Raw genomic sequence first — 9336 nt, forward strand, 5'->3', positions numbered from 1 at the left:
ATGATCTTAATCTGCTATACATATTAAAATCAGTTGAACTATGCTCAAGTTGAATAGAATTAAAATATTTTTATATTATTATTTATGTCAAGTTAAAATTTGTAATAAATTTAAAAGGGTTTAAAATGGAGAGATTCAATTGCTTAAAAAGTTGTATCTATTTTGGAAGGTGGTATGAACAAAATTAAAGAGGATGATCTTGGCTGTCAAATGGGACATGACCATATAACCATAACATATTCATTCTTGATTCCATGTTTTTGGAGGAGGATGAGTTGTTAAATAATTTTCATTTTCTTACCATAATTTTCTTAATAATTTCTTCAAATAAAACACTCATCAACGTTATAAATACAGGAAGAAGGGATGAGGAGGAAGGAACCATTATTCTGAAAGAGGAAAAGAAATGGAGGCCTTCAATCTTCCTCCTTTACTTCTCTCATTCTTTCTTTTTGCTCTTTTGCAAACATCCACCATTGCAGCCAAGAAGGTTACTCAATCATCACTTATAAATCCTTTTTAATGTTTATATCAACTGGGTTTTAGATATTGAAACGTTTTGTTTATGTTGTGCAGTCTTATATTGTTTACTTGGGATCACATTCACATGGCTTGAATCCTTCTGCCGTTGATCTCCAACTTGCAACACAAACCCACTACAATCTACTTGGATCCGTGTTAGGAAGGTGAAGCTTTTAGTTTTAAATCATGTAGTGTAGATTTGTTGAACTCTCCCTCTTCATTTACGCTCTTATGTTTTTGTTTTTGAGTACAGCAATGAAGCAGCTAAGGAAGCAATCTTTTACTCATACAATAGACATATCAATGCCTTTGCAGCTGTTCTTGATCAGAAAGTTGCAGAAGATATAGCAAGTAAAATGATACATCCGTTTCTATGGCTATGGCTATCCTTTTGTTTGATAATGATTTTCTTTCTAATAAAATCATACTAGTTTGGTCCTAATTTATTGGGTTTCATGCTTTTATGGAAACATTAGAATTCTACATAAAAATTCCACAACTTTGTAGGTTGAAAGTATTCACAAGCTTAATTTTCAAAAGTCAAATAGTTATCAAGTGTGACTCATTTTTTTTAATTTAATAGTGATGTTGTTTTTTTTTTAGAGCGTCCTGATGTTGTATCAGTATATGAAAACAAAGGACTAAAACTGCACACGACACGATCATGGAACTTTCTTGGAGTTGAAAATGATGGTGGAATTCCTTCGAACTCACTTTGGAACCTTTCAAGATTTGGTGAATCTACAATCATTGGCAACCTTGACACAGGTCAAACTTGTTTTCCTCTTATAAGTTCTTCGACGTTCGACAACTTTTGTAATAATTTGGGCACCTCTTCTTCTTCTTGTAATTGGGATCAATACAGGTGTTTGGCCAGAATCGAAAAGCTTTAGTGATAAAGGATATGGACCTATTCCAACAAGATGGAAGGGAAGTTGTGAAGGTGGATCCAACTTTAGTTGCAACACGTCCCTAACATCAAATCTCTTATTGTTACTTCACCCCTATTTAATTCTTTTATGCTCAGAAATACACACACTTTCATTTGACTAATATGTTAAGCACAGATTCGACACGTTCGTTACCAAACACTTGACAATAGTTGTTCATAATGAATGCTAATCTAAAATTTGTTAGAAGCATATTAAATCATGTTAATGATACTAAATAGGCACGCAAATGCATAAATTTTTAAGGCAAAATTACATCAAATCCATTTTAGTTTCAATTTCAAAATTTCAATATTTAAGATATCTTTCGATTTGAACTTTAAGTTTGTGTCTAAAAAAAGCTTTCAAATATATAATAGGTATGAAACATTCAATTATGTGTTTAATACGTCTTCCATCTATTTAGATATTTAAAAACTGATTGATCTATTACCTATAAAATTGAATTTTATGTCTAATAGAACTCTTAATATACAATTTATTTTTAGTACGTTCCTGAATTTTAAATAAATGTCAAATGGGTATATACCCATAGTTTAGTAGACACAAAATTAAAATTTTAAGATTTTTTTGGCTATCACAGAATTGTAAGGTCAAGGAACTTAAGGTTTAGGAATAAAAGTTAAGAAACTTAGGACTGTACATCTGGGTCTTGTTCTATCTCAAACTCGGATTAGGAAGAGTGCCCTTCAAACTATATAATAAAAAAACAAATAAAAAAAAATTAGGAACCTGTGTTTAATCCATGTTTTTTTAGCATACAAATGCATAAACTCATTGACTTTTTAGTTTTCTTCTTATATAAAATGATAATAGATTTATGGTTTTCGTGTTTGTATTCTGGCTAATCTTTGTATCAAATGCTTGTATCAGTACGTATAACAATTTTAAATGCAGGAAGCTGATTGGAGCACGGTATTTCAACAAAGGCTATGCATCGGTCGCAGGACCTCTGAATGCAAGCTATGAAACAGCAAGGGATGATAATGGGCATGGAACACACACCTTATCCACAACGGGAGGCAATTTTGTTGAAGGAGTAAGCATTTTTGGGAATGGTTATGGCACTGCAAAAGGGGGTTCCCCTAAAGCCCTTGTTGCTGCCTATAAAGTATGTTGGCCTCCCGTGGAGGATGGTGGATGTTTTGTGGCCGATATTTTAGCTGGCTTTGAAGCTGCCATTAGTGATGGAGTTGACGTACTGTCGGTTTCACTCGGTGGAAGTGTTCAAGAATTTTATGACGATATACTAGCTATAGGGTCCTTCCATGCAGTGAAGAACGGCATCACTGTTGTTTGTTCTGCTGGAAATTCAGGACCATATGAAGGCACTGCCTCAAATGTTGCACCATGGATGATAACGGTAGGAGCTAGCACAATTGATAGGCTTTTTACCACAAACGTGACATTGGGAGACAAGAGGCACTTCAAGGTACTCTATTCGACACTTGTTAGTATTATATAGTTATGTTCTTGACACTATTTATACAAATAGTTAGGTAAGTATCGAACCATTTTTAAACATAGTAAATTTTATTGGACATATAAAATTGTATCGTATACGTGTTTCTATATTTTTATCGATTGAACTTAAGGCTCTGTACTACGTTTATGTTGACTTCAATGATTTTTCATTGTCAATACCAGGGTGAAAGTCTTTCAGGTAAAATATTGCCAGCTAAGAAGTTCTATCCGTTGATTCGTGCTTTAGATGCAAAATTCAACAATGTCTCTGATTACGAAGCGTGAGTATATTTTTATTTACATTATAAAAAATATCTCTAAATGTTGGATACATTTCAATCACGCCCTAGTCCTTAAAATTAACACTTGAATTTTGAAATAGATTAAAAAACGAGCCTTTAAAAGAATTTTCTTTTGAAACCGTATAATGTAAATTTGTAAGCGAGATACATTTTGAGTTCAAATAAACCACATGATATTAAGCAAAAGTTATTGTGATCTTGCAGCTGACTATGTCTTGAAGGGACTCTTGATCCTAAAAAGGTAGAAGGAAAAATTGTAGTTTGCCTTAGAGGAGACAATTCAAGAGTGGACAAAGGTTACATGGTTGCTCAAGCAGGTGGTGTAGGGATGATTCTTGCTAATGATTTGCTTGGTGGGCGTGCACTTTTGTCTGAAGCACACATACTTCCTGCTTCACATATAAGCTATACCGATGGTGAATCGGTCTACCAATACATCCAGTCTACTAAGTAATTACTCCATCTTATTCCATCAACTTCCACGTTTATTCTCGAAGTATTTTAAACTTTATGATCTATTAAACATAAACTTAACATGAATTTAGAAGCTTAGGAATCTATTAAACTTATTTTTTAAGTTCAAAAATTTATTAGGCTCAAAAGTTGCAACTTATATGTCATGTTTTGTGGTTGAATCAGAACTCCAATGGCTTATATGACTGGCGTGAGGACTGAGTTGGGAATCAAACCAGCACCAATTATGGCTTCATTCTCGTCAAGAGGTCCCAACGTAATTGAGCCCACGATACTCAAGGTTGGTTAAGAACGATGTGTTGAGTAATTTTATGGTATAAAGTTCAATATGTCAACCGCTAACAATCACAAATTTTAAGTATTGCATTTTTTTTTTTTTTAATTTCCAGCCTGATATAACAGCACCAGGTGTGAACATACTAGCGGCTTTCTCTAACATAGCACCACCGACTCATTCACGTTTTGATAAACGTCGGGTTCTATATAATGTATTATCGGGCACTTCCATGTCATGCCCCCATATTTCTGGCATCGTTGGCCTTCTCAAAACCCTTCATCCAAAATGGAGTCCAGCAGCTATCCGATCTGCAATCATGACCACGGGTTTATTATTCAAAATTCTTCCTTAACAAACTAATTACTTAATAGTAAAAGATGTTATTTATAATATTTGCATTAAGATACCTTTGACTTCAATCTTGCTAACTAATGGTTTTATTGTGTAGCCGAAACGAAAGCTAATGACTTAAATCCAATACTAAGCTCATTAAAGGAGAAAGCAGACCCATTTGCATATGGTGCAGGCCATGTCCAACCAAACAAAGCAGCAAATCCTGGTCTTGTTTACGACCTCTCCACCCAAGACTATTTGAACTTCCTATGCGCCCGTGGCTACAATAAAACACAAATGAAACTATTCACCAATGATACTTCATTTGTTTGTTCAAAGTCATTCAAAGTAACAGACTTGAACTACCCATCAATCTCCATATTTGATCTGAGATCAGAGGAAGTGAAGATCAAAAGAAGAGTGAAAAATGTTGGAACTCCAGGCACGTATGTTGCTAAAGTCGAGGCACCGCCAGGAGTTTTGGTTTCGGTAGACCCAAGTACTTTAAAGTTCACTAAAATAGATGAAGAGAAGGATTTCGAAGTTGTGTTGAAGAGGGTGCCAAATAATCAAACTGAAAATCATGTATTCGGAAAACTAGTGTGGTCTGATGAGAAGCATCGTGTTACTAGTCCAATTTCTGTGACATTATTGACGAGCTAAAATTTCTTGTCCTGTTCACAGTTCTTATGTTTAATAATAATGGATTTTTCCTTGCTTTTTTCTCAAGTTTAATTTATTTAAGTTTTCTATGTTGTGTCGTCTAAAAAGAGAAATAAAAAATGTAGAAATGTTAGATTTGATCAACGATTGTAATAGACTGAAACAAAATAAATAAAGTAGAAAGAAGAGCTTGAGGGGAGAGTCTGGCAATTGAGAGGAAAACGTCTACCAGTAAAAATCGGCTGAAGTAAAACTTCTTCTAAGGAAAAAAAAATAATGGAAAAGAAGAGAGAGAGATATTTGCTGAAGACCCGATGATTTATTTGATTCAGTTTAACGTATTTAAATAACAAACCTATCCTAAATTCAGCACTGCACAAACCTTGTGCCCAAAGTTGACAAAATGGGCAGCAAAAATTATGCTCTTTCATTGAACGGGTAAGGTGAATTCAATTTTTTTAAAAGTATAAAACAACTTACGAAATCTAAGGAAACCATAGCTTTTATCTAACAATCTTCTCCTAAAAGTTGCTGTATATCTACCTTAATATTTGAACTCCGATTTTTTAGCGTAGTTCTTCAAATTTAACCGCGCCAAGGACTTGGTGAAAATGTCTCCAAGCTGTTCCTCTGTTCGGATGAAATCAATCTTGATGAGCCCTCGATCTGCACATTCTCAAATGTAGTGAAATCTGATTTCTATGTGCTTGCTACGGTCGTGCAAAACTGGATTTTTGATCAGGGAGATCGTAGCTTTGTTGTCCACGTATAGCATTGGTGGATCGCTTTCTCTTCCGATGAGTTCTTCCATCAGTCACGCAAACCAGACCCCCTGTGTTGCCGTCGTCGAAGTAGCGATGTATTCTGCTTAGCAGAAAGACAAAATAACTACCTTTTGTTTTGTTGATTGTCAACAGATCGCGCCGCCGCCTGAGAGGAAGTAGATCATCCCGCTGGTGCTCTTACGATCATCAACGTCACCGGCCAGGTCATTATCACTGTAGCCGATCAGCTCAAGCTTCTCTTTTCCTCTCCCTGCGCAGTATCTTACACCCCAGCCTCTGGTTCTAGCTACATAGCGCAGGATGCAGTTGACAACCACTAGATGCTCCTTCCTAGGTGCTTCTATAAACCTACTCACGTATCCAACGGAATAAGCAAGATCAGGGCGGGTGTTTACCATATAGCGCAGACTCCCGACAATGCTGCGGTAATTGGTGGAGTCGACTGCCGTCGTAGTGCCGGCCTTCCTCAGCTGGAGTAGGGCCTCCATTGGCGTCCTTGTAGGGTTACTGTCTGCTAGCCCAGCAGTGTCCAGCAGTGTCCAGCAGCTTCTTTGCGTACGCACTTTAACAAACGGTGATGCCGGCAGTACTCTGTTGCACTTCGATGTCGAGGTAGTAGCTGAGCACGCCGAGATCGCTCATCTTGAAGTTCTTTGACATCTCCCTCTTGAATTTTCCAAGGACTTCCATGTCGCCTCCAGTGATTATGAGGTCATCAATGTACACTCCCATAATCAGTTGCTGCTCATCGTGGCCATGCGTGGACATGCCATGCTCAGAGGCACAGCGCTTGAACTTCAGTGACAGTAAGGTACTGTCGAGCTTCGTGTTCCAAGCTCGTGGTGCTTGCTGAAGCCCATAGAGTGCCTTATGCAGGCGCAGTACCTTATCGGGGTTGTCGTTGTCCAGGAAGCCAGGTGGTTGTAAGACGTAGACGGTCTTCTTCATCTCTCCGTTAAGGAAAACGGACTTCACGTCCATGTGGTGGACCTCCTAAGAGCAATGTGCCGCAATTGCCAGCAAAAGGCGGATAAATTCTAACCTTGCCATCGGCGCAAATACCTCTACGAAGTCCACTCCTTACTTCTGAACGTAGCCCTTTGCCACCAGATGGGCCTTGTGCTTCACAACTTCTCCCTTTTCGTTATGCTTCAGTTTGAAGACCCATTTGAGCCCTATGACTCGGTGTCTTAGCAGCATATCCTCCACAGACTCCACGTCTAGTTCTCAGTGATGGATGTCATCTCCTCCTACATTGCCTTCAGCCAGCACGGGTTCCTTTCTGCTTCGGCGAAGGTATTCGGTTCATCTGCACTGATGGCATGCAGTTCGACCACCTCTTGTTCAAGTTCGCGCGCTGCCAGTCCAGGTGGTTCACCTCCTCCCACTAGGTCGTCCATCCTTCGGTACCTGGCCACCAGATCATCATCGTGATCGGCATCTAGCGTCGAATCCGTCTGTGGTGTTGCAAACTCCACTGGTTTAGGGGGTGCAGCTACTGGCGGTGGTGACGGTTCCTGATGCTGTGCTCCACCTTCTCCCGGCTCGGTGACAAGGTACTCTACCGTGAATTAATTTGAGTTGTAGCCTGCCTCAATAACGTCGTTCCACTACCAGAAGGTGCTTTCGTCGAAGATGACGTTGTGAGACACGTAAGCTCGCCCTCTCGCAGGATCATAGAGTCTGTACGCCTTGCTCCTGAGTTCATAGCCGATGAAGACAACTTTCAGCCCCTCGGGATCGAGCTTAGCGAGGTGGGGACGCACTACCTCCATGTATGCAATGCAGCCGAACACTCGGAGATGATGTACCGCTGGCTTCTTGTTGTACTAGGCCTCGTGTGGCGTCTTCCCGTCGAGGCTTTGCGTTGGCAACCAATTGAGGAGATAGAGGGCCGTCATTACCGCCTCTCTCCCGAACCTCCAAGGCATCCTGGCTGTCATCAACAATGACCTTGCTATCCCGACGATGGTCTGATTTCGGCGTTCCACCACCCCATTCTGCTGGGGGGAGTAGGGCGTCGTTAGTTGTCGCTGCATGTCGAGCTTGTCACAGTACTTACCGAAGCCTCGGTCTGTGCGCAGCGTTCGCATCTTCTTCTCGCATTCGGCCTCCGCTCACGCCTCGATTAGCTCAATCGCCTCTGCCGCCTCACTTTTTGCTTGCAGCAGAATTAGCCACATGAAGCGGCTTTTGTCATCAACCAGCAGGAGGAAGAGGGTCCTGCCGCTTGATGGGCCCGCAGATATCGCCGTGTACAAGCTCCAATAGCTCACCGGCGCGGAAAGGGGGTGCGCCTCAGGTGAATTCTCTGTCTCGGTCTGTGCGCAGCATTCACATCTTCTTCCCGCATTCAGCCTCCACTCACACCTGGATGGATGCGCTTAATCGCCCCTGCCGCCTCACTTTTCGCTTGCAGCAGGATTAGCCACATGAAGCGGCTTTTGTCATCGACCAGTAGGAGGAAGAGGGTCTTCCGCCTGGGGTCGCCGGCTTGATGGGCCCGCAAATATCGCCGTGTACAAGCTCCAACAGCTCACCGACGCGGTAGAATGTCCGAGATGGAAAGGGGGTGCACCTCTATTTGCCAATGAGGAACCCGTCGCATAAGGCAAACCGTGCACCATCTGAAGCAGCCAACCTCATCGAGTTGACCCAGGCTCACAAGGTTAGCCTTGAGCCTCGGGATGAAGTAGACGTTGGTCAGCACCATCTGAAGCAGCCGCCTCATCGAGTTGACCCAGGCTCACAAGGTTAGCCTTGAGCCTCGAGATGAAGTAGACGCTGGTCAGCTTGCGGTGCTCGCCTCCCTGTGTAATTTTTGTAGAGCAGAAAAGTTTAAGTGCCCGTACCTTGCGTGTCACCTCCAAGATACCTCTTCGGTCTTGGCCGAGAGGATGATGGGTTGCTCTATCTCCAACTCCAGGATGTAAACATGGTTTGTCATGCGCCGAACTTGAGTGATCAGCCGTCGTCGATCAATGAAGCAGCCGGCTGTCACAATCGCACTTTTAATGGCAGCGGACTTGCGATTGTGCGGCACTCACTTTCCAACGACAAGTGAGCTAAGCCAATTCGTTCTAGCGTCGCCTACGGCCAAGCAACGTATGCTCGAGCCTTTGGTCTCGATTTTAAGAGAAGGTTTTAGAAAGCGAGGGTAGAGAGAGATTTTCGAAAGAGAGATTTTTGAAAGAGACGTTATATAAGCAAGTAAGAGAGAAATAACAATGGCTTACAGTATATAACATTGGGTAGGGAGAAGTTGACAACTAGTTGTATCCCCCTATAGTACATTCTGAGACATTTCATGTCTGACAGGCCTAGACATGATATTTCTGAAACGTCATACTTCCTAGAAATACAAAAGTAAAAGACACTGGAATATGAAAAGACATAAAGGGTTGGGCTTGTCATGGGCATGCGGCCATGGGCAACACGCCTTGAACGAGCATGATCGTGACATCCTCCCCCACCTAATTGGTTGACGTCCCTGTCAACTGACTACTTTCGAACCTGGCGATGTGGGTGGCAGCGGAGTCCAGATCTTCGGCGCGTTCTCAGCTGGT

The 9336-nt window shown here is 41.2% G+C and overlaps 1 pseudogene across 1 annotated transcript; it reads left to right on the forward strand.

Moving 5' to 3' along the window:
- Positions 1–266: 266 nt before the first annotated feature.
- On the forward strand, positions 267–5051 carry LOC111810761 (subtilisin-like protease SBT5.3; annotated as a pseudogene). The gene is made up of 11 exons (XR_015411757.1): positions 267–490; positions 577–686; positions 776–873; positions 1126–1290; positions 1388–1490; positions 2370–2904; positions 3120–3217; positions 3443–3688; positions 3878–3992; positions 4102–4315; positions 4438–5051. The product of XR_015411757.1 is annotated as a subtilisin-like protease SBT5.3 (transcript).
- Positions 5052–9336: the final 4285 nt, after the last annotated feature.

The sequence above is a fragment of the Cucurbita pepo genome, chromosome 14, assembly GCF_057944985.1.
Source record: "Cucurbita pepo subsp. pepo isolate OVF chromosome 14, ASM5794498v1, whole genome shotgun sequence".
Lineage (NCBI taxonomy): Eukaryota > Viridiplantae > Streptophyta > Magnoliopsida > Cucurbitales > Cucurbitaceae > Cucurbita > Cucurbita pepo.